This window comes from Rhinolophus sinicus, linkage group LG07 (assembly GCF_036562045.2).
Source record: "Rhinolophus sinicus isolate RSC01 linkage group LG07, ASM3656204v1, whole genome shotgun sequence".
Classification (NCBI taxonomy): Eukaryota; Metazoa; Chordata; class Mammalia; order Chiroptera; family Rhinolophidae; genus Rhinolophus; species Rhinolophus sinicus.
In genome coordinates, this window is record NC_133757.1 from 33,467,993 (window position 1) to 33,474,250 (window position 6,258).

Sequence of the window (6,258 nt, forward strand, 5' to 3'; positions counted from 1 at the left end):
ATCTCTAAGATAGACATGGTCCTGTGTGATGGGAGTTGGCTAGACTGTAGGTCTAATTGAATTACGATGATTTCAATAGCAATAATTTCAATCAACTGTTGTTGTGAATGCTGGACATGGACTATAAAAATGATTTGTTCTTTCTTAATCTGTGTTCTGAGAAACTCCCATCACACAGGACCATGCCTTTCTGAGACATTTATGTGCGTTCCTGAAAGACGTTCTGTTGTAAATTAAGCTTAGAAAACAAAACATTGCCTACTCTCCTAGATATTCACAATGAATGAACGTGTTTACACATAGAGTAAATCCCCAGTCATTGTGAGTACAGTTTAACGGTGACACTCTTGGACTCGGAGTCAGACCACCCGGTTGGGGAACTTGGCTCTGCTGCTTCCTCACTGGGTGATGTTAAGCCTATTAGGTAACTTATTTGTGCCTCAAATTTCTCACTTGTAAAATGTTATAACAGTATGTACATCATGTGGCTGTTCTAAGAATAACACGCGATAAATGCATGGAAAGTGCTGAGAAGTGCACTTGCCAATACAGTGCTTAATAAATGTCTGTTGTTATTGTTATTACTCAAAACACTCATATATTAACAAGACCTGCTTTAACTTGTCAACCACCATTTCCTCAGCTTACTTGACAGTGGAGTCACTTTTGTGAGCCACATTTATTGATGTCCACTGAATACAGAATAGAAATGTGTTTGAGATGATACAAACCAACTTGGTATTAGCCCAGTTGGAGATAATAACTAAATAGTTAGTGTTTTTATATCCATTATGTCATTTTATTTGCCCATACAACTAATTTTTTTCTTGTCAACTCTCTTCCCCCTGCCCTTACACTTAATAAATAATAAATTGGAACAGTAAAATGTGAGAATTGTTTCAAATAGGCAGTATCAACATGATTCCAGAAAATATGACCCTTACAAATGACCCTGTAAGTCATTTGTGTATTATCCTGTAGTTAGTAGGGGAGGGCCTCAGTGCTTTGACAAATAAGTCATTTCATTGTATTTCCAGAGCTATACTCTTATTGTATGCATTTCAGCACACATTATAAAGGGTGGTTCAGACCAAACCAATAGATCTTTGCTCCTAAATTATAACTAGAGTTGAGCTTGCCAATGTGTATTTTGCAAAACACTAATCCTGCACAATGAACAAATGATGCTGTGTTTTTCATCTTCTTGGAGATACACATCTGAAAAGTTCTGTAGTAGATCAGCATGTTTAACTTGAAACCCATTCTTCTTAAAACTTACTCTGGCAATTATAGAACAAAAGTATTTCAGAGAATTGTAAGAGGTTTTTGGTAGGAATGGGCTGTTCCTGGTAAGTGCTCTGGTTGATTTATTTCTTTAGATAAAATATCATCTTATTTTGTTTGTGAATCATCTTTTTGTAATGAACAAAAAGATTTGTGAAAATATATCCACTGCACAGTTGCTCAAACCATCCTATAAGGAAAAGATCTAATAATTAGGCATCACAGGGATGAGATTTAACACACTCAAAGTCAATCATTTGCCATGATTATTTTTGTTTTGTTTTGTTTTGTTAGAATGAAAAGTAAATAGTTTAGGGCATTCCTTTCGTTAGTACAATAATAGCAAAGAAAATAGCAAGAATTCACCAAGGTGTTTTTTGTTTTTGTTTTTTCTTTTTCTGGTGGTGGTGTAGGATAAAGGAGGGGAAAAAAAGATAATTGAATATATTAAATCTAAAGTATAGGAATTAAGACCCATACAGAGAACTCAGAATCTGACAGTCTAATACTATTTCTCTTGTTAATTACGTTTTGAGCTTCCCAGGGTACTAGGACCAGGACAGGTAGGCAACCACAAATCTCCCTGCAGTCTGACTATTGCTAAATAAACTTCTAGGAAACATTAGCCCTATTCTTGAACCCGAAGTGGTAAGTGTACATTTTTATAGCCTCAGAAAATGATTAAATCAAGGAGCAAAAGATGGCCGCCATCTCATTTTGAGATTATATGCACATTTCAATATTTACTTTTGTTTTCAGGTTGCTTCATTAGTATAAAAACAAATCAGAAAAATCCCCGAATTAGGCTCTATAATAGACATAAGTAAACGCTGTTTTCATTGCATTTCTCCTGATCCACACTGCATAATTTGACAGTTGAAATTTAAAAAGCAAAACACATGAACCATACCTGAGTGATTTCAGAGATCCCCACCCGGAAAAGGTTTCCTTGATTATGGAGAATTCAACGTGTCACTCTGGTTATGTTCTAATCATCATATCAAACTCCAAAGGTTCAGTGGCTTTAGGTTTGGTTTACAATTCCTGGGAGTTAAACTTTAACTCGCCCTGTCTCTTGCATCCATACAGCCCTTTGACCGGATAATTGGGTCACTACAGCCCAAACAGAATCTACAAAACTACTGTTGTCATTTGTTTACAAAATTAATGAATTTTGCATTAAAACACATTGATGTGAATATTATTTTGAAGCTGTTTTAGCAACATATAAAAAGTGGAACTCACTGCATCTAGGCAATAACCTTTTTTATTTGTTGGCTCCCTTGTTTTCTGCTACGCCAAAATGACATTAAACTTAAGGTAACTTAGGAGAATTTTTTTTGTTTTCACACATTTTATATTACATGGAGTAAAGTATGGAGTTTTAGGTCAAGCATGAAGATAAAGACTAGCTTACTTTTGTAAGCTAAAATACACAGAACATTTATGTAACCAAGTAAACAGGGTCAGATCAGGTTGGGGCAAGCATGCTTCCTTTTATACAAGCTGCTTATTCAGATTTGCAAGGAAGCCATCACTGTGAAAGCATAATAATCAGCTATGTACTGGAGTTATATGCGAGCTGAGGTTATTGTTGATGGCTTGAAATCTCAGCAGTAACTGTGTTTCTTGAAGAATAGATGAATGGTATTTTCAGAGATATGAACTCTGCATTCGAAATTCTCTGGGAAGAATTCTAGTCTATAGAAGAAATTCCTAAGGATAAAGTCCACTTAAACAAAGAAACAAACTAAAACCCTCCTTAGTTTCAAGTACATTTTAAGGGCTTATAAACCACAAGCCCCAAAACTAGAATAGAGGTCATTCTCACTTGGCTTCAGTTCTAGTAAGAGGAGTCTAATTTTCTAAAGTAGAAAAGCACAGAATGAGCCGTCCTTCCATTATAACAACACAGAGGAAGGGAAGTTAATGAAACATATCTGAGAATATAAAGCAGAGGCAATAAAACATCCTGTCTGATTGCTGGTCCTGCCTCCAGTTTGAGGTTCTCAAATCTGTGGAGGACTTGATTTACCTCAGTCTCTCCCCAAGTGTTGCAGAACAGGGTTTAACAAAAGTACCCCAGGAGCAGTGGTTTTATCCTGAAGTTGTGCCCCGGGAGTGAGACCTCAGGGAAACGTTAATGCCCCACCCAGGTAGTCAGCTGTATGAGGGTCATGCGCTCTCCATCCTCCTTAGGAGGGGATCCCCCTCACCAAGCAGTGCTACTCGTTTTTCTCGTGAAAGCTCAGTACCTGCTTCTATGGTTCCCAAATATGTGAAGAATTCTAACCTTGCCTCTGCCTGGTCTGCCTCTTGTAAGACTGTCAGTCTTGGGAGGGCTTCCTTTGTTAATTTGTGTGATTGGTGAGAAATGAAGATGAAGAAAGGAAAGCCAGTGTTGTTAGGTAACTGATGGCAAAAACAAAATACCACGGGTATAAGAATAAATTATAGTTACTAATTATAACATACATAAATTTCTTATTTCCTGGGTTCTGGCACTCAACAGAGAGGATTATAATCATGTTAAACCAAAGTGTTAGAAATTAGTTAAAACAATCCTAAAATCTGATAATTCAGTCAGGACAATTTATACATTACTCATAAGAGCCAACAGCAGTAATCAATTTGGTGGCATTATTAGGATATTGCTGGAAAATTTTTTTCCTTTTTATTTTCCTTAACCATATTTTGTTGCAATGATAGGAATATGTTGAATAGCAATAGAAAGAAAAATACTGGATTGGATTTTCACTTTCTGAAGGTTATTTAGGAGGTGGTCAGTGGCCCTGGAACAAAGAGAAACCTACCGATCTGAACAAGATCAAATTCATGACCTTGATCTCATCAGTCTAATCAAGGGAAATATTATAGCTGTACCTAGAATGACAAGGCTTGCTTTTACTTTGTAAAACTAAACCTGGTTTAGCCCTCCTGGGGACTCATTCTCTTGGGAGGGACAAAGCAATAATCAAATAAACTGTTATACAGTATTAGCAAACAGACAAATCTGGTTTAAATAATGGCTGGTAAATATTTTCCATTTATTCTACAAAACATTACAGAGGATCTACTATCTGCTAGGCATCATGTTAGATGGGTGATTATTTAAAATGAGGGTTGAGTCTATTAGTCGGCTGTAAAAATCAATAACTCTGTCGTATCCAACATATTAAGACCAAAACAGAATAGAAAATATCAAGTGAATTCCATCAAGAAAATCTATGTAGTGTTCATGAAACTTCTGGTTCAGTTACGTGTATGTGTGTACTGGTTGTGATGTAATTTTTTTTTTTATTTTTTTTTATGGTAGAGCACAATTTAAAAAGCTTGGAAAATACTGTGTTAGTCTTTAGGGATTCAGTGGTTAACAAGCCATTATAGAGTATGTATATGCATTAAGCAAATAATCCCCCCAGAGGTTAACTCTGCTGTAATAAGTTTCATGAAAGAGAGATACAGGATGCTAAACAGCATAAAACACAGGGACCTCATCTAGTGTAGGACTGGGAAAGAGTTGAGGAAAGTTGTATGGAACACCAGATATTTAAACTGAGGACTGAGGCATGCATGGCATGGTAGGGTGGGCATTCTAGTAAGTGGAAATGGTCCATGTGGATGCTCTGTGATTGAATGAGTTTGGCACATTCAGATAACTGGTAGAAGTCCACTTGTGAGGGGCAAGAGGGAGAGAGGGGAAAGTGGCTGAAGGCCAACTCACACAGATTTCCAATGTTATCCTGGGTAAGTCACTGATAGGTTTTAAGAAGGTGAGCCACATGACCTATTTGTGTATATTCTGGGTGTAGAGTTGAGAATAAATTGCCATCAGATGGCATTGCCTGCCCCTCTTCTTTTTTACTGAATTATAATTGACATATAATACTATATTAATTTCTCCTTTCTAAAATCAAAATATGCTTGTGTTAGAACTGTTTTATCCATGCACATTCAAATAAGTTAATGACTTGTGTTAGAGGGAGGCAAAGCATCTGACAGAGACCAGTTACAGAGGGAGGTGGCAGGGGATGGTGGTTAAGGTTAGGATGGTGACATTGGAGCAAGTAAGAGTGAACAGGGGGAGAGGTTTGCAAAGTGGACTGTAATCAGGTCCATAGTCGGTGCTCATTAAATGGTAGCTGTCATCAGTTATTTGCACATGAATTATTTGGCTTGTGGATTTTAACTAATATTGTCTTTAATATCAGACTAATTTTGCCACCCAGCAGACCTGGCATATTTAGGTAAAATTCATTGATTATGGCTGGCGTAGGTTAAAACCTAAAGCTTTAAAAAATTAAAATATAATTCAAAGCCAGAGATTGTCAACTGTAAGAAGCTTCCCTCCCAGCCATTATCCTCCCTCTCCCACATCAATAGAAGATTTCTTTACCGTTTTCAGTTCCTAGAAATTCAAATTCATTTTGGATGTTAGGAGGTAAGGTGGGTGTATTTGATTAAAGGAAGGGCATGTTCTAAAGAATGAAAAGACCATGTCAGACACACGACATAAGGCGAAAGCCTAATTCTATTTCTTTGCCTACTGTGTAGAAAAGCTTTGATCCTGAAGCTGGCACCTGAGGAATGTCGTCTTGTCGCTCACTTATGGGCTATGTCGCCTTAAGCAAGTTTCTGCGCATTGTCTGCGTCTCAGTGTCCTTACGTTTAATGAGGGAAATGTGTTCCTTCCTTATCTACCTCACTGATTATTAAGAGTCAAATGAATTGATATACATGAGAATAATTTGAAAACAATTAATAAGGGTACAAGAGTACAGAGTGGAATAATTACAGAACAAATTAAATCTACATGCTCCAGCCTATGTCAGTGCCACTTCTTGTTTTAATCTGTGAAATAAGGACTTCTAGGATTTATGCCTGCTCTTTGAGAGCTTCATAGCTTTTCAAACCTAAAAGCTTGATGCTATTCTTAATGCCTACAAGACTCTGAAAGATACCACAATTTGATTC

General features: G+C 36.9%; 1 protein-coding gene across 4 annotated transcripts in view; it reads right to left on the bottom strand.

Moving 5' to 3' along the window:
• The window catches only part of A1CF (APOBEC1 complementation factor), a 72,744-nt gene extending 70,444 nt beyond the window's left edge, over positions 1-2,300 (bottom strand). For 2 of the 4 annotated variants that reach the window (XM_019738644.2, XM_019738629.2), the window contains exon 1: positions 2,195-2,300. The gene's annotated coding sequence lies outside the window, so the exon portion shown is untranslated. The remainder of the gene's footprint in view (positions 1-2,194) is intronic. The other 2 variants (XM_019738651.2, XM_074339436.1) reach the window with 2 other exon arrangements.
• Positions 2,301-6,258: the final 3,958 nt, after the last annotated feature.